Source organism: Schistocerca gregaria, chromosome 9 (genome assembly GCF_023897955.1).
Source record: "Schistocerca gregaria isolate iqSchGreg1 chromosome 9, iqSchGreg1.2, whole genome shotgun sequence".
NCBI classification, from domain to species: domain Eukaryota; kingdom Metazoa; phylum Arthropoda; class Insecta; order Orthoptera; family Acrididae; genus Schistocerca; species Schistocerca gregaria.
In genome coordinates this window covers 194,434,464-194,461,874 of record NC_064928.1, presented here as the reverse complement: position 1 = coordinate 194,461,874, position 27,411 = coordinate 194,434,464, and the positions used below count along the sequence as shown (strand labels likewise).

Sequence of the window (27,411 nt, the reverse complement as noted above, 5' to 3'; positions counted from 1 at the left end):
ATCCCCTTCGGTTGATGCAGTGTTCCTTGACCTAAGGAAATCATTTGACTCAGCTCTGCACCGCCATTTAGTGAAAAAATTCGAGATTATCTAGCGTCGGATCAGATTTGTGAACTGGATTCAGAACTCTCTCGCAGACAGAGGTCAACAGGTCGCTCTTAACTGAAAAAAAAGCGACAGATGTACAGATAATTTCAGGAGTACCGCAACGAAGTGTAACAGCACCGCTACTGTTTACAATATATGGGGTGAGGCAGCTAAGACAGGCCACCTCAAACATAACCAGAATAAATAAATACATCGAGGTGCAGTTTTCGACAAATTATAACGAACGATTTGGCGAATTTCCTGAAATTCGAAAGTAATTTTATCGTTTATAGTCACTGAATTAGGACACTTAACTTGCTATTGTTTTTTCTTTTTTTTCCTAATGTGATTACATTGTACATTGAATACGACAGTCGAAGAAAAGGATATCGTTTATGACGAACGTCGCCCGACTATTAGTGAAGCGATGCGGTTGTGTGCCGAATGGTATCCAGACAATGCCACGCACTCGCGATCTGTCTTTGCAAACATTGTAAAAAAAGTTCTAGAAAAATGCAAGAGTGGAGAATAAAATACGCCAAGGAAAAAGAAGAGCTACTGACGAAGGAAATGACACTAACATTTTAGCAGTAGTAACACACGATGCAAATTTCAATAGGAGGAATGTCGAAAGTAGGAGAAGGATCAATCAAACGTTTGTTCCACGAATACTGCATTCCACGGTATTTAATACTCTTCACATTTCGCTGCGTTTACAGTTTCGTGGGAAAGATTTCCAAAATTGTTTACTCTTCTCCGAATGCTATCTCCGGAAAGTGCAAAGTCACCTACGTAAAGTTTTGGTTAAGGAAGAAGTATCGTATACAACGTCGACCTTCGCAATATGCACTAATCGCCAGTTCAAAATCCACGGTGCCTCAAAAGTTGGATAAAAACAACGCTCTTGGTCTATCAACGTTTGGTGCGTGTTTTTCAAGACCCGCTCCATTGGTCCCTGTTTTATTGATGTGAATCTAAATGCTCTAAAGTATCTCGAGTTCCTAAGATATGCTGCTGCCCGCAGTTATTGGATGACATCCCACTGGTCATAAGGGAACATACGTACATCTACATCTACATACATACTCCGCAAGCAGAAAGAGCTAGACGAAAACGGCTGTCTATATGCGTCCGTATGAACCCTACATTTCTCGTACCTCACCTTCGTAGTCCCTAAGCAACATGTATGTTGGTCGCAGTAGCATTGTTCTGCAGTCGACGTCAAATGCCGCTTCTCTAAATTTTGTCAATAGTGTTCTTCGATATCTACATCTACAGCTACATGGATATTCTGCAAATCACATTTAAGCGCCTGGCAGAGGGTTCATCGAACCACTTTCACAATTCTCTATTATTCCAATCTCGTATACAATTCTCTATTATTCCAATCTCGTATAGAGCGCGGAAAGAATGAAATATCTTTCCGTACGAGCTCTGATTTTCCTTATTTTACCCTGGTGATCGTTCCTCCCTATGTACGTCGGTGTCAACAAAATATTTTCGCATTCGGAGAAAGTTGGTAATTGGATGATTTCCAGCCCAAATCCTGTATCATTTCTGTGACACTCTCTCCCGTATTTCGCTATAACACAAAACGTTCTGCCTTTCTTTGAACTTTTTCGATGTACTCCGTCAGTCCTATCTGGTAAGGATCCCACACCGCGCAGCAGTATTCTAAAAGAGGACGGGCAAACGTAGTGTAGGCAGTCTCCTCAGTAGGTCTGTTACATTTTCTAAGTGTCCTGCCAATAAAACGCAGCCTTTGGTTGGCCTTCCCCATAACATTTTCTGTGAGTTCCTTACAGTTTAAGTTGTTCGTAATTGTAATACCTAGGTATTTAGTTGAATTTAAGGCTTTTAGATTAGACTGATTTATCGTGTAACCGAAGTTTAACGAGTTCCTTTTAGCACTCATGTGGATGACCTCACACTTTTCGTTATTTAGGGTCAACTGCGACTTTTCGCACCATTCATATATTTTTTCTAAATCGTTTTCAAGTTTGTTTTGATTTTCTGATGACTTTATTAATCGATAAACGAGAACGTCATCTGGAAACAACCGAAGACGGCTGCTCAGATTGTCTCCCAAATCACTTATATAGATAAGGAGCAGCAAAGGGCCTATAACACTACCTTGGGGAACGCCAGAAATCACCTCTGTTTTACTCGACGACTTCCGGCCAATTACTACGAACTGTGACCTCTCTGACACAGCTGAGACGATATTCCATAAGCACGCAATTTCACTACGAGCCGCTTGTGTGGTACAGTGTCAAAAGCCTTCCGGAAATCCAGGAATACGGAATCGATCTGAAATCCCTTGCCAATAGCAGTCAGCACTTCATGTGAATAAAGAGTTAGTTGTGTTTCACAGGAACGATGTTTTCTAAACCCTTGTTGACTGTGTGTCAAAAGACCGTTTCCTTCGAGGTAATTCACTATGTTCGGACAAGTTTCCTGAAATTCTCCCAATAAACCGTAGTCGAATATTCGCCTTTCCTACGGCAATCTTCAAACGCTCGTACATTTCATATCGCTTTGCAACGTTATGCCCAGATATTTAAACGACTTAACTGTTTCAAGCAGGACACTAGGAAAACTGCATCCGAACATTATAGGTTTGATGTTCCCACTCATTCTCATTCAAATGGCTTCAAGCACTATGGGACTTAACATCTGAGGTCATCAGTCCCCTAGACTTAGAACTACTTAAACCTAACTAACCTAAGGACATCACACACATTCATGCGTGAGGCAGGATTCGAACTTCCGACCGTAGCAGCAGCGCGGTTCCAGACTGAAGCGCCTAGAACCGCTCGGCCATATCGGTCTTCGAATTGTCACCATGGTGTGGGCGTAGAGGTGCCCCATTGGCACATTGCTCCCATAAATTTCACTATAGACAATGCATCTATAATTTTTTTCACGAAGCAGATTTGCTAATTCTGCCCGGCACTGGTGGCCGAGCGGTTCTAGGCGCTTCAGTCCGGAACCGCGCGACTGCTACGGTCGTAGGTTCGAATCCTGCCTCGGGCATGGATGTGTGTGATGTCCTTAGGTTAGTTACGTTTAAGTAGTTCTAAGTTCTAGGGGACTGATGACCTCAGATGTTAAGTCCCATAGTGCTCACAGCCATTTGAACCATCTCATTTCACACATGCAGCGACGGACCCTCTGAAGGGAATATTTGGAAAGCAATCGAGCGATTGTTCAGGAAACGCAAAAGGGACTGCACAATAATAAAACTTAACACCCCTACACTTTTATCGCCGGCGAAAATTAAAACAAAAGGTCTACTAGGAAACATCGACGACTCGAAGGAAGAAATTCCATATAACACGAGCTTGTGCTGCCATTAATTTCAGATGAAATCCAACGCGTAGTATTTTTTTCTCCAGAGTCTCTTTATAGCGTGACAGCCGTGATAATAAACACACGAAACGTACCTGAGTTACGTGTTCGCTTACACTTGATATAATAGGGCAGACGTTTGTGGAACTTCTACCGTCGGCCTGTAAGTGGCTTGCTGCGCTGTTATCTTGATACTATTTGATAAAGTCCCATTTACGTAATGTCGTTGAAGTTCTCTTAGAAGTTTCCTTCAAATGTCACAGAAAAAAGTATATAGTTCAGTCAGGAGTAAAAATAAAGTCGGTGTCGTAATTTGGCGACTACAGACTATTAAAATTACTTGCGAATGTCAGGAAGTTCGCATTATCGTCCGCTATAATTTGGCGAAAGCCTCAGTTCGACGTCTTTATTTAATCTGGATGTATTTGGGGTCGCCTGTTTTAGCTGCCTCATTCGTATATGAAGGGCTTATTTCAATAGTGGTACAAGTCCATTTTTCCTCATTCTGAGATACAGAGTCCAAACGTTAAATGAGCGCTGAAAAATCTGCAGAAATATTCAAGTATATATACTTGAATATTTCTGGTGTCTCGACTGCAGACTTTTCAGCGCTCATTTAACTTTAGGACTCTTTGTCTCAGAATGAGCAAAAATGGACTTTTACCACTATAGAAATATAATTTATCTGGCTGAAAGCATCGCAAGCCCTTTAAGACTGTTCGCAGAGTATGCAGTTACCTAGAAGAATGTAGTAACGCCATAAGACGGTATCGATTTGCAGAATGACCTGCAGATGTTTGATGAATAGTGCACGTTCTGGCAGTTGACACTGTAACGCATTGGCATACACAGAAGAAAAATTCAACTACTGTAGAACTATGCTATTGACGATAAATTTCTCAAAATAGTTACCACCGTAAAATACCTAGGAATATCTTTGCAGCGCTACCTCAAGCATAATGACTGCATAGGAGAAACAATAGGAAAAGTATATGCCAGGCTGAAATCCAGCGGAAGAATTGTAAGGAAATATAATTCATGTACAAAAGAAGTGGATTAAAGTACTTTTTCGATCGATTCTTGAGTACTGTTCATCAGTTTGGGACACCTTCCTGGTAGGATTGATGGAAGAGATAGCGAATATCCAAAGAAGAGCGGCGCGTTTCGTCACGGGGGCGTTTCGTTGGCGCGAGAGCGTTACAGAGATGCTCGGCAGGCGCTACAAGAGAGGTGTTGTGCGTCACAGAGAGGTTTAGTATGGACACTTCGCGAAAGCGTGCTCCAAGAAGAGTTGGCCAACATATTACTTCCGATATTGCAGAGGCTGTGTTATTCCGAATTGCGGAGCGGACATCCATTACGAGAACAATGATACTGCTTGGGCAGCGATGAATTGCGCACATAAGTGGGCAGAGTTGGAATATCTTTTGTTGTCACGGTAACAAAATCAAGCGCGCCCATTAAACGCCGCATGTTTGTGATTAAATGGAAAACATTTCGCCAGTAAAGGTATGAATTCGTGCCGACCACTGTAGCGGGAACATCAGGCATTAATATATTATACTGGGTGTATCCTAAGAATCATCCGATTAAAAAAAAATCATAACTATTATGTTATTTGATACACGTGCGTGAACAATGTTCTCTTGGAAAGAGAAAACTCTCGAGTTTTACATGGTTCCCGCTAGGTAGCAGCAGTATGCGCCCACTTCAGTTCTAGTTAAAATGGTGTCGGGACAACAGAAAGCGTTTTTTGTGTTCTACGCTTTGCACAGTGCAGTTGAGTAATAACTGTTCAGCGTGACTTTCGTACTCGGTAATGTGTGGAGCCTCCTACAGCACAGAACATTAGACGATGGCATGAACAATTCTGAGAAACAGATTGTGTAATGGCAAATCGCCGGGCCGTCCAGAGTGTCGGACACAGACGTCAAACGCATTCGCCATAGTTTCACAAAGACTCCACAGAAATCCATTTGCCGTGCAGCTCGACGGTTCAGCATGCCCCAGATTTTCGTCTGGCATGTATTGCGTCGACGTTCACACATGAAACCATACAAAATTCAGCTACTGCAAGTTCTTCGTGAAGGTGACAAACAACAACGTGCGGATTTCTATAATTTCGTTCTTGGCAAGAGGGAGTATGACAGTTTTCTTCCACGCTTGGTGTTTCGTGACGAGGCAACATTCCATGGAAAGGTGACCGACCTAATGTGAGAATATGGGGTCCGCAACAACCACATGAATTTCCGCAACATGGCGAATTCTCCAAAATTTAATGTGTTTTGTGCAGTTTCACGGGAAAAGTTGTATGCTCCATTTTTATTTGCCGAGAACGCTGTTAAAGGAAGTGCATATATCGATATGCTCGAGAACTTTATTTTCCCACACTTACAGACTGATTTGAACAACCTCATTTACTAACAGGACGGGACTCCAACACACTGACATCTCGAAGTGCGGGAATTTCTAAATCAGAGTGTTGCTGATCGATGGATTGATCGCCCTGAACCAAATAATTCAGCTTTACGTTACTAGCGTCCAACGTCGCCGGACGTGACTGTATAAATTCATTTCTTGTGAGGTTCATTAAAAACTCTGTGTGTCTCCGCTACCAACAACAATGAATGCTCGCTGCAGTGTGGGAACAATCTGAACACCGCATTGACATATGCCGTGCATCTCAAGGGGGGGGGGGGGGGGGGGCGTATTGAACATCTACGAAAAGGTAGTAAAAAAAAAAAAAAAAAAGTTTTGGAGTTTCCCGTTCATGACGTTCATTAGTTTCAGAAATATAGACGTGCCAAATCGGACGATTCTTTCTGATACAGCTTGTATATTTCATCATTCGGAGGTCAGTTATGTGGAATGGTCGGAACCAAGTAGCGAAATTTAATCTGATATCAGCGTTGATTGAGACCCGTAGCGCCAAATCATCAAATAAGCTACCGTCCCAAAAACGTAAGGTCGCACCGCTGGAGCACAATGTGCAGAAGGGGTACCCCAGTTTTTCCTCAAGAGCCGAAGCCAGAGAACGTGTTGTTAAGCCACTGGTTTCTGGTGCGCAGTCTGCGTTTTGGCCGCTGTGTATGATGCACAATGCAGATATTTCGCAATCGTATGTAACAATCGACAGCACCCTTGACTGTCTGAATGCCATCACGAATAAGAGCCCAAGAAGTCGTCGGTAATGCTCGAGACCGGTCCTCAGAAGCATCAGCTACTCTTTCTTCCCGTACGAGGTAGCGTCAATTCGCGCAGTCCCTACTGCGAATGATGTCACCAAAAGCAATCACTTCGTTGGCGGCAAGGAGCCTGGGCCCAGCGGTAGCCCGGTGAATGTAGAGTTTGCTGTAAGTGCACCAAATGACATCATCACAACGACGGAACCGTATGTGAATTTAGGATGCTGCAGCTCTCACGAGGAGGAACGCTTAAATACCGGGCTCGCGAGACGAGGAACGCGAAATCAGTTGCGCTTAGTGAGCTCGTTGTCCGCCTGCGTTACTACGCGGGTAATCCCAAAAGTAAGGTCTCCTACTTTTTTATAAGTAAATAGACCTATTTCTACAATGCTTTACACCAGTTTACAGCTTGAACGTTTAGCTATTTTTCGACTTAATCACCATTTCTGTGGGTGCGTTTTTGTAGACGCTGTGGCAGTTTTTGTATGCCAATGTCATACCAGCTCGCCGCCGAGCTGTTCAGAAAGTTATGAACCGCTTCTTTTACTTCGTCGTCGGATATGAATCGCTGGGACCACAATTAACGCTGACAGGTACTCCTAGACTCTGAAAAATCTCAAAGGGGCAATTCGGAAGCGAAGAAGAGGAATGTTGAGCAAGGGCGTACACATTCTCCATGACAACGCCCGCCCACACATCGCTCGGCAAACCGTTGCTCTCCTGCAACAGTTACAGTGGAACATAACCACCCACCTACGCTATAGCCCTGACTTGGCGCCCAGCGACTATCACCTGTTCCCTAGGTTAAAAGAACATTTGGACGGAAAGCGATTCAACTCCGACGACGAGGTGAAAGAAGAGATTCATAACTTTCTGAACAGCATGGCGGTGAGCTGGTATGACATGGCCATAAAAGCCCCCACAGTGTCTACAAAACTGCATCGACAGTAATGGTGATTATGTCGAAAAATAGCTAAATGTTCAAGCTGTAAACTGATGTAAACCATTGTAGAAATGAACAGGTCTGTGTACTTATAAAAAAAAATAGGAGTCCTTACTTTTGGGACTCCCCTCGTCGATACATTGTACATAGGAACCCATATAAGGCTAAAGGCAAAAACACACAGAATAACCGACACACGAAAAGTAAGAAAACAAAGAATAAAAGCTCTGCGCGTCCCGAGAACAAACCACACCGCCCCTAGCGGAAATTGCGGAACAACTTGGCGCACGCGCCAAAATTGACACTCACTCGGGTTGACCCTCCCACGCCAACACAACACACTCCAGATTAGCACTAAGTTAGCTACAACGTTCTGACTTATCGCTGAGCTGTTTCACTGGGTTCAGGAAGCGACTACGGGCAAGCGAGTCCATTTCAGGGATGTTGCGAACCGCAATATTTTCCCATCTTCTGCTGCACAATGATTTTATTAGCCCTTTATTTACATAACCGACTAGTCTCGTTTCGGCAGGTTGCCATTTCCAAATCATCGTGCAAATGATAACTTACAGGTTTTTTCGTATAAAATTGCGTAATACAAGTTAGATGACTTCTATTTCTGTTGATATTTGCGGTTTTATGTGTTATATCTTACGTTTTCTGTATGTCTTACCAGTTTAATTTTAAGACCTAAGTATTGCAAGATGTTCACCGTAGTTGCACTTGGTAGTAATTTTAAAATATTTTTTTTAAGGTGGGCCACAGCATGCGTAAGGTCAGTGGGCTTCTCTTTTTTTGTGCAAAAAATGGTTCAAATGGCTCTGAGCACTATGCGACTTAACTTCTGAGGTCATGAGTCGCCTAGAACTTAGAACTAATTAAACCTAACTAACCTAAGGACATCACACACATCCATGCGCGAGGCAGGATTCGAACCTGCGACCGTAGCGGTCGCTCGGTTCCAGACTGTAGCGCCTAGAACCGCACGGCCACTCCGGCCGGCTTTTTTGTGCAGGTACAACTCGCGTCATAAGCGCCCATGTCATAGCCTTAGAACACTAATCAGAAAAAAAAGAAGTTAAAAGCGACTACACGTTAAGCCCAATCGACGAAAGGAAAGTCATCTAAAAACAACCTCTTGGAGAACAGTGCACACAACACCCCGTGCAGACGACGGAGGTCCTGAACAAAAGGTTAACGACAAACCGCGCACCGTTCTCTAAAACAGCCGCTAACTCAACATGGCAAGTAGACAATACAATGTAAGTGGTTAAAAGAAGGTCATTCGGTCAAGAAATGGCGAAGCATCACAGGGCATTAGGTCAGTGAATGACAGCTTAAATACTTCTGTTTTTTTCTGCTTCAGATTTGTTAGCTCACAATTTTCACGTGTCTCTTTATATAAATAAAGAGCTAATAAAATCATTCCGCAGTACAATGATGCGTTCCCCAAACCCCGAACCCTGCCATCGGATGGCCAGAGAGTACAGCGTCATCCAAGACTCCAAACTAATCGTTTTCGTCATACTTGCAACATTGCATACCTGTTTAAGCTCTTTGTTTAGAACAAAGAATTTCAATGGTTATTTCTGAAATACTTCAGGAAGTTTCTCACTCGTTGTGTGAAAGCTGATTAACTTCCACTACGTCATTATATTTTATTTCGTAATTAAACTGGTTACACTAAGTCATTGAAAAAAAACATTATACAGGGTGGTCCATTGATAGTGACCGGGCCAAATATCTCACGAAATAAGCGTCAAACGAAAAACTACAAAGAACGAAACTCGTATAGCTTGAAGGGGGAAACCAGATGGCACTGTGGTTGGCCTCCTAGATGGCGCTGCCATAGGTCAAACGGATATCAACTGCGTTTTTTAAAATAGGAACCCCCATTTTAATTACATATTCGTGTAGTACGTAAAGAAATATGAATGTTTTAGTTGGACCACTTTTTTCAGTTTGTGATAGATGTGTCACGTAACATTCCGCCGGTGCGGACGGTATTTGCTTCGTGATACATTACACGTGTTAAAATAGACCGTTTACCAATTGTGAGAAAGGTCGATATCGTGTTGATGTACGGCTATTGTGATCAAAGTGCCCAAAGGGCGTGTGCTATGAATGCTGCTCGGTATCCTGGACGACATCACCCAAGTGTCCGTACCGTTCGCCGGATAGTTACGTTATTGAAGAAAACAGGAAGTGTTCAGCCACATGTGAAACGTCAACCACGACCTGCAACAAATGATGATGCCCAAGTAGGTGTTCTAGCTGCTGTCGCGGCTAATCCGCACATCAGTAGCAGACAAATTGCGCGAGAATCGGGAATCTCAAAAACGTCGGTGTTGAGAATTCTACATCAACATCGATTGCACCCGTAACATATTTCTATGCACCAGGAATTGTATGGCGACGACTTTGAACGTCGTGTACAGTTCTGCCACTGGGCACAAGAGAAATTACGGGACGATGACAGATTTTTTGCACGCGTTCTGTTTAGCGACGAAGCGTCATTCACTAACAGAGGTAACGTAAACTGGCTTAATATGCACTGTTGGGCAACGGAAAATCCACTATGGCTGCGACAAGTGGAACATGAGCGACCTTGGCGAGTTAATGTATGGTGCGGCATTATGGGAGGAAGGATAATTGGCGCCCATTTTATCGATAGCAATGTAAATGGTGCAATGTATGCTAATTTCCTACGTAATGTTCTACCGATGTTACTATAAGATGTTTCACTGTTTGACAGAATGGCGATGAACTACCAACATGATGGATATCCGGCACGTAGCTCGCGTGCGATTGAAGCGGTATTCAATAAAATATTTTGTGAAAGGTGGATTGGTCGTCCAAGAATTTATACCATGGCCCGCACGTTCACCGGATCCGATTTCCCCGAATTTATTTTTGTGTGGAAAGTTGATTTGCTATCGTGATCCACTGACAACGCCCGACAACATGCGTCAGCGCATTGTCAATGCATGTGCGAACATTACGGAAGGCGAACTACTCGCTGTTGAGAGGAATGTCGTTTCACGTATTGCCAAATGCATTGAGGTTGACGGACATCATTTTGAGCAATTATTGCGTTAATGTGGTATTTACAGGTAATCACGCTGTAACAGCATGCGTTCTCAGAAATGATATGTTCACAAAGGTACATGTATCACATTGGAAAAACCGAAATAAAATGTTCAAACTTACCTACGTTCTGTATTTTAATTTTAAAAAAACTTCCTGTTACCAACTGTTGGTCTAAAATTGTGAGTCATATGTTTGTGACTATTACAGCGCCATCTGTCACAAAGCGAAAAAAGTGGTGCAACTAAAACATTCATATTTCTTTACGTACTACACGAATATGTAATAAAAAATGGGGGTTCCTATTTTTAAAAAAACGCAGTTGATATCCGTTTGACCTATGGCTGCGCCATCTAGCGGGCCAACCATAGCGACATCTGGTTTCCCCCTTCACGCTAGACGAGTTTCGTTCTTTGTAGTTTTTTCGTTTGACGCTTATTTCGTGAGATATTTGGCCCGGTCACGAGCAATGGACCACCTTGTATATGGATGAAAATGCTTGGACTCGAGAAATTTGGGAATGTAGTGGAACCCAAGTCCACTATAACGCTAGTCGTGCTTTGCAAATTGTATCTGGCGGCTGTGGCGGCCAGCGCAGATACGACAATTTATTCTCTGCTCACAAAACGAGCCCTGGACGTTTCGAGGTGGGTGAACAGGGACCCTGCCGTCTTGGAAAACAGCGGAGTAACCGAGCGGCCCATGGAAAACCAAAACATGGCTGCCCAGTCCACCGAACCCAGCCATGTTCACAATATATATAAATGACCTAGTAGATAGTGTCGGAAGTTACATGCGGCTTTTCGCGGATGATGCTGTAGTATACAGAGAAGTTGCAGCATTAGAAAACTGCAGCGAAATGCAGGAAGATCTGCAGCGGATAGGCACTTGGTGCAGGGAGAGGCAACTGTTCCCTTAACGCAGACAAATGTAATGTATTGCGAATACATATAGAGAAGGATCCTTTATTGTATGATTATATGATAGCGGAACAAACACTGGTAGCAGTTACTTCTGTAAAATATCTGCGAGTATGCGTGCGGAACGATTTGAAGGGGAATGATCATATAAAATTAATTGTTGGTAAGGCGGGTGCCAGGTTGAGATTCATTGGGAGAGTCCTTAGAAAATGTAGTCCATCAACAAAGGAGGTGGCTTACAAAACGCTCGTTCGGCCTATACTTGAGTATTGCTCATCAGTGTGGGATCCGTAGCAGGTCGGGTTGACAGAGGAGATACAGAAGATCCAAAGAAGAGCGGCGCGTTTCGTCACAGGGTTATTTGGTAAGCGTGATAGCGTTACGGAGATGTTTGGCAGACTCTGCAGGAGAGGCTCTCTGCATCGCTGTGTATCTTGCTGGCCAGGTTTCGAGAGGATGCGTTTCTGGATGAGGTATCGAATATATTGCTTCCCCCTACTTATACCTGCCGAGGAGATCACGAATGTAAAATTAGAGAGATTCGAGCGCGAACGGAAGTTTTCCGGCAGTCGTTCTTCTCGCGAACCATACGCGACTGGAACAGGAAATGGAGGAAATGACAGTGGCACGTAAAGTGCCCTCCGCCAAACACCGTTGGGTGGCTTGCGGAGTATAAACGTAGATGTAGATGTCGAGGCTAAAATTGGTTATATGTTGGAAACAGTGCGAGACAAGGCTCATCCGATCAAAAGACTTTCCTCCATTGCTCCAAAGTCCAGGTTTTATGGATTCGGCGCCGCGTTTTTATTTTACTGGCATTTACATCACGGTTCCGCGGTTTTGAAATTCCAGCACACCCTGCAATTCCCTGTTTCTTGATCTCCCTTCGTGTTGTTTTGGAGCCAACAGGGTTCCCGTACCTTCAGTTCTGTAGCTGTCGTCAGTTGGTTTTCGTCGCAGCCCTCTCCAATGACCGTTCGTCACTATCACTCAATACACACTTTCGTCCGCGTTGTGACTCAGCGGATGATGATTTTTTTTCCACTTTTCCTGTACGCGGTAGCCTATATATCTTCGATACTGTGCCTCTTGAAACACCTAGCATTTTGGCTGCCTTGGTTGCGGAAGCAGCCACCATACCACCACCTACAATCTACCACCGTTCTAATGTACTCAGCTCCGGCATAATGCACTGACGACACAAAACACTGTTCTGACGATTTGTAACATACAGAGGGGTCCAAAAAATGTATCCACTGTTTAAAAGTCCATAACTTGCAAACTAATTGACAGAATTGTCTTATTTTTGTTCAAAGTGTAGCTTAAAGTCCAACTTAAAGATATCACTGTAGGTGTTCGAAATGGTTTCCATTAACATCCACACACAAACGATGCCGCCGAACTGCAGCACGAACTACACTCTGCAACGTCTTCAGTTAGATTTTTGCACCTGAATGTACGTTAGATTCTCGAAGTCCACCCAATGTGCGTGGCTTTTGTCGATAAACGACGTCCTATAGAGCTCCCCCCAGGTAAAAGTTCAGAGGAATTAGGTCTGGGGATCGTGGTGGTTCAAATGGCTCTGAGCACTATGGGACTTAACTTCTAAGGTCAGCACTACCCAGAACTTAGAACTACTTAAACCTCACTAACCTAAGGACATCACAAACATCCGTGCCCGAGGCAGGATTCGAACCTGCAACCGTAGCAGTCGCACGGTTCCGGACTGCGCGCCTAGAACCGCGAGACCACCGCGGCCGGCGAACTTGGTGGCTACTCCACAGCACCTCTACGGCCTATCCATCTTTCTGGTAGCTTTCCGTCGAGATACGCCCTAACACGACTTTTGTAGTGGGCTGGAGCACCATCTTTTTTGAAAGTAAACTCTTCCAAGTCTCGGATGGCAGGTAAAATGGATGTCTGAAGCTTCTGAAGGTACACCTCACTGGTAGCTGTGCCGTCAAAGAATGGCCCAATCGGGCCCCGGTAAGACAACCCACACCACACATTTACTACTGGCAAATTCACGGCTTTGTCTGCATGGACATTCGGAGTTTCGGCGGCCCAGTAGATGCAATTGTGGCGATTTACTGTACCATTGTGTTTGAACTGTGCCTCATCAGACCACACAGTCATCTCTGCAAAGCCTTCATCGTTGCGCACCATGTTAGTAAACCACTCGCAGTACTCCATTCTACGACCTGGGTCGTCCTCGTTCATTTCTGTGTAGCGATCGTGGGATGTAGCACTTCCACTTTGCTGTCTTCAGAATTCGCCGAACACCTGACCGACTCACTCCGGTTTCACGGGCACACTGTCTCACATACTTCCGTGGTGAGCGAGTGAATTATTGTAACACACGACGGGAGTTAGCTGGCTGGACTTGTTACTGTTACAGGTAGCCCAGATCGTTGTTTGTGTACATCTTTAACACATTTCTAATTGGTGTCGAATGCGACGAATCGTTAAACGTGTCGGTGGCTCTGTTTGATACTCATTTCGCCATTGCCGTTGAACCTCATTAATGTTTCCGTACTTAAAATACCACTTCAAAACTGACTTCCTTTCATCGAATGTAAGCCTTGCGCCAGCCATGTTTACTCGAGTAACTAGGTGCAACTAAGAACACACTATCTGGCGACTGTCATCTGACAAAACAAAACAACTCAATACAACGCTTGTGTGGCGACTGCCGGAACACTACCAAAGATGATACAACTCCATCAATTAGTTTGCCAATTATGGACTTTAAACAGTGGATACATTTTTTTTTTGATCCCTCTGTATTAAGGACGCTGTACAGGTGCCCCCGTATTCAAATACAGCTGGAGGCTTGCCTAGCATCTGCAGGTATGTTCAAGCATGCGATACGTTAATTGCTGCTGGGAGAGGCCGAAGGCTGACTGCAGTATAAATTGTTGGAGACGCTAGTGTTGCCATGGCTGAGACTGCTTTTCGCAATGTGCAATATTCAAGCAGTACACAAGCTGTATCACGAACATCCATCGGTCCACAGTTCCAAAAGTGCTGCGAGCAATTGTGAAATGGTATCTCCAGTGCCGTTCCAGGCTCTCGTCGATGCAGATGGTCGTCACAGTGAACAAAGCTTGTAACATGGAACGCAGATATGGTGCGCAGTTAACAAATGTTATCCTCTCATGAGAAAATTGAAAAATGTGTTTATTTCAATGGGCAACGGCCTTGCCGCAGTGGATACACCGGTTCCCGTGAGATCAGCGAAGTTAAGCACTGTCGGGCGTGGTCGGCACCTGGATGGGTGACCATCCTGGCCGCCATGCGCTGTTGCCATTTTTCGGGGTGCACTCAGCTTCCTGATGCCAATTGAGGAGCCACTCGACCGATTAGTAGCGGCTCCGGTCAAGAGTACGACCGGGAGAGCGGTGTGCTGACCCAACGCTCCTCCTATCCGCATCCTCCCCTGAGGATGACACGGCGGTCGGATGGTCTCGATGGGCCACTTGTGGCCTGTAGACGGAGTGCTCTATTTCAATGGCTTATTCGTATTTCTGCACCGCATGTCCTTACAAATGTTTCCACAGAGTTCCACAGCCGTACGATCATTTGTTTTCGTGTGGACTGTCTGAAGTTACTAAAGTTTAATTATGACCACCCTGTAACCTGCAGGCGTGGCTAGCAACGGTATTTATGTCACTCATGCATTTTCCGGTGTGCTTCGTGCAACTCCTGTTATCGCTTTCCAGTCAACGAAATGTTATTGCGAGCCCTATAGCTGCAGTAATTGCAATGCTCGTGCAATTACCTTGCGTAGAGACCCTAGTTTTCAGTTTTCCCCAGCGGAAAATCAAAATCTTGCCGGGACCTCCCCCTGAAAATAGCTAACATGGCTCTGAGCACTATGAAACTTAACTGCTGCGGTCATTAGTCTCCTAGAACTTAGAACTACGTAAACCTAACTAACCTAAGGACATCACACACATCCATGCCCGAGGCAGGATTCGAACCTGCGACCGTAGCGGTCACGCGGTTCCAGACTGTAGCGCCTAGAACCGCTCGGCCACTCCAGCCGGCTAGCTAACAGAATGTGCCCGCCACTTTGTATTTCTCGTACAGTACGTTCTGTGTGCTACTTTTAGCGTACGCGTCTCCACTAGCTAGCAAGCTAGGAAGCTAGAAGGAAGAGGCATCGTGCTGATGTACAGGGTGATCACAAAGTCAGTATAAATTTGAAAACTTAATAAACCACGGAATAATGTAGACAGAGAGGTAAAAGTTGATACATATGCTTGGAATGACATGGGGATTTATCAGAAAAAAAGTTCACGAAATGTCCGGCAGCTGGCGCGTGAAAGATCTCTTGCCGGCCGGAGTGGCCGAGCGGTTCTAGGCGCTACAGTCTGGAACCACGCGACCGCCACGGACGCAGGTTCGAGTTCTGCCTCGGGCATGGTTGTGTGTGAAGTCCTTAGGTTATTTAGGTTTAAGTAGTTCGAAGTTCTAGGGGACTGATGACCTCAGAAGTTAAGTCCCGTAGTGGTCAGAGCCATTTTTGAAAGGTCTCTTGCGCGCGTCGTTTGGTGATGATCGTGTGCTCAGCCACCACTTTCGTCATGCTTGGCCTCCCAGGTCCCCAGACCTCAGTCCGTGCTATTATTGGCTTTGGGGTTACCTGCAAGTGTATCGTGATCGACCGACATCTCTAGGAATGCTGAAAGACAACATCCCACGCCAATGCCTCACCATAACTCTGGACACGCTTTACACTGCGATTCCTCGGCTGCACCTATTGTTGAGGAATGATGGTGGAAATGTTGAGCATTTCCTGTAAAGAACATCATATTTGCTTTGTCTTACTTTGTTATGCTAATTATTGCTATTGTGATCGGATGAAGCGCCATCTGTCGGACATTTTTTGAACTTTTGTTTTTGCTTTTGCTTCTAATAAAACCCTATGTCATTCCAAGCATGTGTGTCAATTTGTACCACCCTATTTACATTATGCCGTGATTCATTCAGTTTTCAAATTTATACAGACCTTTTGATCACCCGGTACTTTAACGAATCAGAAAAGGAGGTACGTTGCATTATGCAGCAGGTGGATTTTTAAAAGCCGAAGTATTTTCACAAAGAAAGTAGCGTGGTTGAATGAGTGCTAAAGACAGACTAGGGCAAGCCCCGTGTGACAGCCATGGCCCGGCGGAGCGGACACCTGTTGTTTCACTCGCCAGGCGGCGGCTCCAGGTCTGTTTTGAAGACGGAAGCGAGCGCCCTGCCCGAGTGTTTTTGTGGCGGCACCGCTCCGTCCTGTGTCCGGCCGGCTGGAAGTTATTCCAAGGTCTACCGGCACGGCTGTAGGACGAGGGGGAAGAGGGGGGCGGAGGGGGAGGGGGGGAAGAAAAAGAATTCCTAGCCGGGGGCGCCGGCCGCCTCTTCTTCCTTGCCGCGCCGCCAAAAGAGACCAGCACGAGCTCCGCAGATAGATGCTCTTACCTTGCGCGTCGCGCCGTCTTGGTAGCCTCTCGCCTCTCCCCGCTTCGTCCTTCCTTTTTCCTCTCCGCTTCTCCCTTACGCAGCCAGACTCATAGCCCCTGCCGCAGCTATAGCAGAGACAAACCGCACACACTCAGAAACAGCCGTCAAAATTTTGCTACCCACGCACACACGGTTAATACGACACGCGATCGAGCTGAAGCGATGCGCTTCCAGCCGCAGCAACTGTCAGCCGAAACGAGATAGTCGCGACGGCACGCCAGAACGCACTGCGGAATCACGCGCGTTCACTCTCAACTCGCGGGCACCGCGCCGCGGCTCCGCGTGTGAATGGCGCGGTGGTGGGGGGGCGTCGCGCCTGATTGGGCAGCCGCGGTCGTCGTGGTGGGGGGAGAGCACGTTGCTTTTATGGCCGGGCTGCTACAGTCCCGCCATCTGGCGGCCGACGCGCGAACTGCTGGCGCCGGGCGGCGAGGCCTTTGTCGTTCAGCGGCTGAGGAGCTGGAACATCGCTAGCATGCTTCTCCATTTACATCGTTCCAACTGTAGCAACTCTGAGACAACCTTTCCGATGCACTAAACTGTTAACAGTACCCATTATTCGAATCGGAATTTAAAAGTGCTTTGGACGACTTAAGACCAATAAGGCAGAAGGGAGAGATAACATTCCATCAGAATTTTATAAAATCATTGGCAGAAAATTCTAAGAAATTGTGGTATTAGGTCAAAGCGGTAGGTGGATCAAAACAAAATGTCCAGACACTCTGTAACTAAAATGGTACTGAAACAGGGGACGACAGACTTTTTCCAAAGTTCTTTCACAGAGGAAGACCGCACTGTAGTTCCTTCTCTATACTGCCGCACAGATGACAAAATGGTAGATACCGAAATAGATGACAGAGGGATAGAAAAACAATTAAAATCGCTCAAACGAGGAAACGCCGCTGGATCTGATGGGATACCAGTTCGATTTTACACAGAGTACGCGAAGGAACTTGACCCCCTTCTTGCAGCGGTGTACCGTAGGTCTCTAGAAGAGCGTAGCGTTCCAAAGGATTGGAAAATGGTGCAGGGACGTCGATCAGATGTGCAGAACTATAGACCTATATCTCTAACGTCGATCAGTTGTAGAACTTTTGAACGCGTATTATGTTCGAGTATAATGACTTCTCTGGAGACTAGAAATCTACTGTGTAGGAATTAGCATGGGTTTAGAAGAAGACGATCGTGTCAAACCCAGCTTACCAATTCGTCCACGAGACTCGGAGGGTCATAGACACGGGATCCCAGGTAGATTCTGTGTTTCTTGACTTCCGCAAGACGTTCGATACAGTTCCCCACAGTCATTTAATGAACAAAATAAGAGCATATGGACTATCAGACCAATTGTGTGATTGGAGTGAAGAGTTCCTAGATAACAGAACGCAGCATGTCATTTTCAATGGAGAGAAGTCTTCCGAAGTAAGAGTGATTTCAGGTGTGCCGCAGGGGAGTGTCATAGGACCGTTGCTATTCACAATACACACAAATGACCTTGTGGATAACATCGGAGGCTTTTTGCGGATGATGCTGTGCTATATCGAGAGGTTGTAACAATGGAAAATTTTACTGAAATGCAGGAGGATCTGCAGCGAATTGACGCATGGTGCAGGGAATGGCAATTGAATCTATGTAGGCAAGTGTAATGTGCTGCGAATACATAGAAAGATAGATCCCTTATCATTTAGCTACAATATAGCAGGTCAGCAACTGGAAGCAGTTAATTCCATAAATTATCTGGGAGTAGGCATTAGGGGCGATTTAAAATGGAATGATCTTATAAAATTTATCGTTAGTAAAGCAGATGCCTGACTGAGATTCATTGGAAGAATGCTAAGGAAATCCAATCCGAAAACAAAGGAAGTAGGTTAAAGTACACTTGTTCGCCCACTGCTTGAATACTGCTCAGCAGTGTGGGATCCGCACCAGATAGGGTTGATAGAAGAGATAGAGAAGATCCAACGGAGAGCAGCGCGCTTCGTTACAGGATCATTTAGTAATCGCGAAAGCGTTACGGAGATGATAGATAAACTCCAGTGGAAGACTCTGCAGGAGAGACGCTCAGTAGCTCGGTACTGGCTTTTGCTGAAGTTTCGAGAACATACCTTCACCGGGGAGTCAAGCAGTATATTGCTCCCTCCTACGTATATCTCCCGAAGAGATCACGAGGATAAAATCAGAGAGATTAGAGCCCACGAACAATACGAGACTGGAATAGAACGGTGAACCGATAGAGGTACTCAAAATACCCTCCGCCACATACCGTCAGGTGGCTTGCGGAGTATTGATGTAGACGTAGAAGAAGTGCCAACAAACCGACTATTCACGTTGGTGTGTAGGATGTATGAGACAGAAGATATACCATCAGACATTCGGAAAAACGTAGTATACACAACTCGGAAGATAGCAAGAGCCAACAACTACGAGAATTATCGCACAGTCACCTTCTCACTCATACAAGCTTCTGACAATATATAGAATAATGGAAAACTGAGGATCGAGTAGATGAAGATCAGTTTGGCTTTAGGAGAGGTAACGACACCAAAATGGCAGTTAAGACGCGGTTGATACTGGAAGCTAGACAAGAAAAATCAAAACCAGTTCTTAGGATTTGTCGACCTGGGACATCTACATCAACGTGATTATTCTGCTATTTACAATAAAGTGCCTGGCAGAGGGTTCAATGAACCACTTTCATGCTGTCTCTCTACCGTCCCACTCTCGAACGGCACGCGGGGAAAACGAGCACTTACATTTTTCCGTACGAGCCCCGATTTCTTTTATCGTGATGATTATTTCTCCCTATCTAAGTGGGTGCCAACAGAATGTTTTCGCAATCGGAGGAGAAAACTGGTGATTGAAATTTCATGAGAAGATCCCGTCGGAACGAAAATCGCTTTTGTTTTAATGATTGCCACTCCAATTCACGTATCATGTCTGTGACACTATCTCCCCTATTTCGCGGTAATACAAAATGAGCTGTCCTTTGTACTTTTTCGATGTCATCCAGATATCGTTGATGACCGTGCAGCTTCTCTAGAATAAATGATAATTAATTGAAACTCTTAGCTGCCGACAGGTGTTGTCGATATACCTCGAAGGGGACAGCAGAAAATGTGTGCCCCGAGCGGGACTCGAACCCGGGATCTCCTGCCTACACGACAGACGCTCTATCCATTTGTAAGTAGGCTGTTTAGGTTTTTATATTGGTAACGCCACGTAGCGCTCTGTATGAAAATCACTGGCTGTGCTGTGTGCAATCTGTGGCTGGTTTGCATTGTTGTTGGCCATTGTAGTGTTGGGCAGCTGGATGTTAATAGCGCGTAGCGTTGCGCAGCTGGAGGCGAGCCGCCAGCAATGGTGGGTGTGGGGAAGTGAGATGGCGGATTTTTGAGAATGGATAATCTGGAGGTGTGTCCATCAGAAACAGTACATTTGTAAAAATGGATGTCATGAACTGCTATATATATTATGACTATTAAGGTAAATACATTGTTTGTTCTGTATTAAAATCTTTCATTTGCTAATTGTGCCTATCAGTAGTTAGTGCCTTTCGTAGTTTGAATCTTTTATTTAGCTGGCAGTAGTGGCGCTCGCTGTATTGCAGTAGTTCGAGTAACGAAGACTTTTGTGAGGTAAGTGATTTGTGAAACGTATAGGTTAATTTAGTCATGGCCATTCTCTTGTAGGTATTACTGAAAGTCAGATTGCGTTGCGCTGAAAAAAATATTGTGTGTCAGTTTAAGCACAGCCATGTATAATCTTTCTAAGGGGACGTTTCACATTTTTGTTAACCTCATTTTGTTCGCTTTAGTATATTTGCCCATCTGCTCAGGGCGGACGTCATAAGACACCCGCCTAAGTTCGTTCTTTATCCGTTAACTCAGTTTTTTTTTTATTACAGAAGGCAGCTAACCCTCTGACCGAACACGCTGAATTACCCTGCCGGCTAATCCATCTGAGCCACCTAGGACACAGATGAATAGCGCGACTGCAGGGACTTATCCCTTGCACGCTTCCCGTGAGACCCACATTTCCAGCTGTCCGTAATCTACACACGTAATGTACCTAATACATATTTGCCCAGCCACTCATTACTCGCGCACACTAAGGTGACGATTGCCGTAAGAGTTAGGGCAACCTGTGAGCATTCGCACAGACGAAGGTCAATGGCTGGGTAGCCTTTCTAGAATGAAATGAACAGTTACTTGAAACCCTCAGCTGCCACAGGTATTGTTGATATACCTCGAAGTGGACAGCCTGTCGTCAGCTGAGGGTTTCAGTTAATTATCATTTCATTCTAGAGAAGCTTCACGGTCATCAGTGGTATCTGTTCTTTCGAGAACAGTTACTATCTTCATATATATAGTTAAAGGCTACCCAGCCATTGACCTTCATCTGTGCGAATGCGCACAGGTTGCCCGAACTCTTACGGGAATCGTCACCTTAGTGTGCGCTAGTAATGAGTCGATGAGCAAATATCTATTAGGTACTGTTGTGTACATAGATCCGCGTAGTCAGCGCGTACACAACTTTCCCACTAGAGCGCGCCCCGCTAAGCACAACAGCGCAGGCGCAGCGCTCGTCCGTCTCCGCACTACGAGATGGCGCTGCCATAGAGACGGACCAAATTCTGCTTCCGCCGATCCGCGTATTAATATGTAAAGCAGCCAATGAGATTGCTGCTTACGTAGAACCTTTTCTCCTCGTGTATCACACTCGCGCAGTGATAAATGAACGAGGTATTATAACGAGTGTACAGACCTCCGATTAGTTAGTCTGCATTTGTCTGTACCAGTCTGCACCAGTCTGCATTAGTCTGTACCAGTCTGTACGAGTTCTACATTAGTCTGTATCAGTCTATAGTAAAGTTTCAGTCTGCGCCTAATAAGATTACCATATTCCTGTACATAGCCATGAAGATAAATGTATAGACACTTTTGTGAAGTATCAGAGATATATGTGGGAATAAGATTAACGTACCAATACCAGAGCAACTTCAGATTGTCAATTGTAAATAGCATCCAGAACCAAGTTAAGTAATTTTTATGCTTATTATTATTTTAATAAATGTGTTTGAAAATTAATCAAGTTCTGTTTAAAGTTGGTCACCGTCAATCTGCTACTCTAAGCGTGCAAGTGGCATTTCTATCGTCTGACCTAACGGCAGAAGATAAACACGCCATGAGAAGACCACGAGACATATTGCTGACACTCGCCTACTTCGTTAGAGCGATAAGTCAAATAATCTGATGGTGTGTGTACTGAAGGTCTTACAGTACGCACACCACAGGTACCTTATGTATGTAGGTGGACAGCTGGTAATGTGGGTCTGACGGGAAGCGTGAAAGGGATAAATCCTTGCAGCCGCGCTATTCATCTGTGTCCTCGGTGGCTCAGATGGATAGAGCGCCTGCTATGTAATCAGGAGATACTGGGTTCGACTCCCGGTCGGGGCACACACTTATAGCTGCCCCTTCGAAGCATATCAACAACACCTGTCGGCAGCTGAGGGTTTCAATTAATTATCTTCTATATAAATTAACATGGATTCTGCAAACAGATCTTGCGAAACTCGGTTCGCTCTGTTCCTCCATGAGATCCACAGCGTTGTATACAGGGTGTTACAAAAAGGTACGGCCAAACATTCAGGAAACATTCCTCACACACAAAGAAAGAAAATATGTTATGTGTACATGTGTCCGGAAACGCTTACTTTCCATGTTAGAACCCATTTTATTACTACTCTTCAAATCACATTAATCATGGAATGGAAACACACAGCAACAGAACGTACCAGAGCGACTTCAAACACTTTGTTACATGAAATGTTCAAAATGTCCTCCGTCAGCGAGGATACATGGATCCACCCTCCGTTGCACGGAATCCCTGATGCGCTGATGGAGCCCTGGAGAATGGCGTATTGTATCACAGCCGTCCACAATACGAGCACGAAGAGTCTCTACATTTGGTACCGGGGTTGCGTAGACAAGAGCTTTCAAATACCCCCATAAATGAAAAAGAGGGTTGAGGTCAGGAGAGCGTGGAGGCCATTGGATTGGTCCACCTCTACCAATCCATCGGTAACTGAATCTGTTGTTGAGAAGCGTACGAACACTTCGACTGAAATGTGCAGGAGCTCCATCGTGCATGAACCACATATTGCGTTGTGCTTGTAAAGGCACGTGTTCTAGCAGCACAGGTAGAGTATCCCGTATGAAATCATGATAACGTGTTCCATTGAGCGTAGGTGGGAGAACATGGGGCCCAATCGAGACATCACCAACAATGCCTGCCCAAACGTTCACAGAAAATCTGTGTCGATGACGTGATTGCACAATTGCGTGCGGATTCTCGTCAGCCCACACATGTTGATTGTGAAAATTTACAATTTGATCACGTTGGAATGAAGTCTCATCCGTGAAGAGAACATTTGCACTGAAACGAGGATTGACACATTGTTGGATGAACCATTCGCAGAAGTGTACCCGTGGAGGCCAATCAGCTGCTGATAGTGCCTGCACACGCTGTACACGGTACGGAAACAAATGGTTCTCCCGTAGCACTCTCCATAAACTGACGTGGTCACCGGTACTTTGTACTGCAGCAACTTCTCTGACGCTGACATTAGGGTTATCGTCAACTGCACGAAGAATTGCCTCGTCCATTGCAGGTGTCCTCGTCGTTCTAGGTCTTCCCCAGTCGCGAGTCATAGGCTGGAATGTTCCGTGCTCCCTAAGACGCCGATCAATTGCTTCGAACGTCTTCCTGTCGGGACACCTTCGTTCTGGAAATCTGTCTCGATTCGAACGTACTGCGCCACGACTGTTGCCCCGTGCAAATCCAGACATCAAATTGGCATCTGCCAACTCCGCATTTGTAAACATTGCACTGCCTGCAAAACCACGTTCGTGATGAACACTAACCTGTTGATGCTACGTTCTGATGTACTCGATGGTAGTACTGTAGAGCAATGAATCGCATGTCAACACAAGCACCGAAGTCAACATTACCTTCCTTCAATTGGGCCAACTGGAGGTGAATCGAGGAAGTACAGTACATACTGACGAAACTAAAATGAGCTCTAACACGGAAATTAAGCGTTTCCGGACGCATGTGTGTGAGGAATGTTTCCTGAAAGTTTGGCCGTACCTTTTTGTAACACCCTGCATAGCGGAGCACAGACTGGTGCCTTGTTCCTCGACTTCACGAACACATTTGACACCATCTCGCAACGCCATTTGGTGTAAAAAAGAAAATAAGAGCTTGCCGAGTATCGGATCAGATTTGCGACTCGATTCAAGACCCCCCTTGCAGGTAGAACTCAGCAAGTCGCTCTTATGGGAACAAAATCAGAGATGTAAAGGTAATTTCCGGAGTACGCCAAGGATTTCTAATAGGATAGTTAGTTTACAGCGTATATAAATGATCTAGTAGAAAGCGTCGGATCCCGCCAGCCCGGCTAGCCACGCGGTCTAACGCGCTGCTTCCCGAGCGGGAAGGCGTGTCGGTCCCCCACCCGGCGGATTCGTGTCGAGGTCCGGTGTGCCAGTCTACCTCTGGATGGTTTTTAAGGAGCTTTGCCATCTGCCTTGGTGAATGCGGGCTGGTTCACCTTATTCCACGTCAGTTACACGGTGTCGGCGATTGCTGCGCAAACACCGTTTCCACATACGCAAACATTTGGGGTTACATTTGTCTGGTAGGTGACTTGCGCGTCGATGGGGATGATATGATGATGATGAAGGCAACACAACACCCAGTCCCTGAGCAGAGAAAATCTCCGACCCAACCGGGAATCGAACCCGGGCCGTTACGTATGACATTCCGTTTCGCTGACCACTCAGCTACCAGGGGCGGACAATGTCGTGTGACTAGGGCCTCCCGTCGGGTAGACCGTTCGCCTGGTGCAAGTCTTTCGATCTGACGCCACTTCAGCGACTTTCGCGTCGATGGCGATGAGATGATGATGATTAGGACAACACAACACCCAATCCCTAAGTTGAGAAAATCTCCGACCCAGCCGGGAATCGAACCCAGGCCATTAGGATTGACATTCTGTAGCTCTGACTACTCAGCTACTGGGGGCAGACGTCTTTTTCAGTGAAAAATACGAAAGAACAAGTTAACTCTTTTAAAGAGTTCTTCTGGGGATTTGCTTGCATCGCTTGATATCACGAATCTCAACACAGTGGATGAAACGATCCTAATTATTAGGGAAGTTCCAGTAATTGAATTCTGGCAACATTATTTCAGCTTCAGTAAGCAGATATTTTACCAAGATTGGGAGGAGGGGGGTCTTGCTATGGGGAACTGTCTCACCGGGTGACTTTTTTGGTAGACATTTTGTGCTTAGCTTTTCCAAATCTTATCCAGTTGTGGTTAATAACATTTCATTTTAAAGACGGTATGTGTATGATATCACGACCCACACGGCTAGCCGCGCGGTCTAACGCACTGCTTCCGAGCGGGAAGGCGTGCCGGTTCCCGGCAAGAATCCACCCGGCAGATTCGTGTCGAGGTCTGGTGTGCCGGTCAGCCTGTGGATGGTTTTTAAGGAACTTTGCCATCTACGTTGGCGAAAGCGGGCTGGTTCCCCTTATTCCGCCTCAGTTACACGGTGTCGGCGATTGATGCACAAACACTGTCTTCAAGTACACTTCCATAATTACTCTACCACGCAAACATCGGGGTTACATTCGTCTGGTCTCACTTCCCCGGTGGGAGGGGGAGGGAGGGAAATAGCGGGGTGTCCACACGGGGTCGAACCGCACAATAAGCTTGGGTTCAGCGTGGGGCGGCGGTGGGGTGGGTGGACTGCTGTGGCCTGTTGTACGATTGTGCACCACGAAGTCTCTCCGTCGTTTCTAGGTTGCCGGTTCAATACACAATATACACTCCTGGAAATTGAAATAAGAACACCGTGAATTCATTGTCCCAGGAAGGGGAAACTTTATTGACACATTCCTGGGGTCAGATACATCACATGATCACACTGACAGAACCACAGGCACATAGACACAGGCAACAGAGCACGCACAATGTCGGCACTAGTACAGTGTATATCCACCTTTCGCAGCAATGCAGGCTGCTATTCTCCCATGGAGACGATCGTAGAGATGCTGGATGTAGTCCTATGGAACGGCTTGCCATGCCATTTCCACCTGGCGCCTCAGTTGGACCAGCGTTCGTGCTGGACGTGCAGACCGCGTGAGACGACGCTTCATCCAGTCCCAAACATGCTCAATGGGGGACAGATCCGGAGATCTTGCTGGCCAGGGTAGTTGACTTACACCTTCTAGAGCACGTTGGGTGGCACGGGATACATGCGGACGTGCATTGTCCTGTTGGAACAGCAAGTTCCCTTGCCGGTCTAGGAATGGTAGAACGATGGGTTCGATGACGGTTTGGATGTACTGTGCACTATTCAGTGTCCCCTCGACGATCACCAGAGGTGTACGGCCAGTGTAGGAGGTCGCTCCCCACACCATGATGCCGGGTGTTGGCCCTGTGTGCCTCGGTCGTATGCAGTCCTGATTGTGGCGCTCACCTGCACGGCGCCAAACACGCATACGACCATCATTGGCACCAAGGCAGAAGCGACTCTCATCGCTGAAGACGACACGTCTCCATTCGTTCCTCCATTCACGCCTGTCGCGACACCACTGGAGGCGGGCTGCACGATGTTGGAGCAACAGTGTCCCTAATTTGCTGGGAAGTGGCGGTGCGGTCCCCTACGGCACTGCGTAGGATCCTACGGTCTTGGCGTGCATCCGTGCGTCGCCGCGGTCCGGTCCCAGGTCGACGGGCACGTGCACCTTCCGCCGACCACTGGCGACAACATCGATGTACTGTGGAGACCTCACGCCCCACGTGTTGAGCAATTCGGCGGTACGTCCACCCGGCCTCCCGCATGCCCACTATACGCCCTCGCTCAAAGTCCGTCAACTGCACATACGGTTCACGTCCACGCTGTCGCGGCATGCTACCAGTGTTAAAGACTGCGATGGAGCTCCGTATGCCACGGCAAACTGGCTGACACTGACGGCGGCGGTGCACAAATGCTGCGCAGCTAGCGCCATTCGACGGCCAACACCGCGGTTCCTGGTGTGTCCGGTGTGCCGTGCGTGTGATATTGCTTGTACAGCCCTCTCGCAGTGTCCGGAGCAAGTATGGTGGGTCTGAGACACCGGTGTCAATGTGTTCTTTTTTCCATTTCCAGGAGTGTACAATACACAAGGGTACCTTCACCATCAGCGGGAGTGACTGTGGTGCACCAAGGTGATGCCGCACACAAGAAAATGGAAGAGGCCGTACTGCATGTCGTTGA

At 46.1% G+C, this 27,411-nt stretch overlaps 1 protein-coding gene and 1 pseudogene across 4 annotated transcripts in view; one reads left to right on the top strand and one right to left on the bottom strand.

Moving 5' to 3' along the window:
• LOC126291818 (interference hedgehog) overlaps positions 1–17,370 on the bottom strand; it is a 505,061-nt gene extending 487,691 nt beyond the window's left edge. The window contains exon 1 of one of the 4 annotated variants that reach the window (XM_049985520.1): positions 17,043–17,370. The gene's annotated coding sequence lies outside the window, so the exon portion shown is untranslated. The remainder of the gene's footprint in view (positions 1–17,042) is intronic. The other 3 variants (XM_049985517.1, XM_049985519.1, XM_049985518.1) reach the window with 3 other exon arrangements.
• LOC126292353 (5S ribosomal RNA) lies at positions 14,765–14,882 on the top strand (annotated as a pseudogene).
• Positions 17,371–27,411: the final 10,041 nt, after the last annotated feature.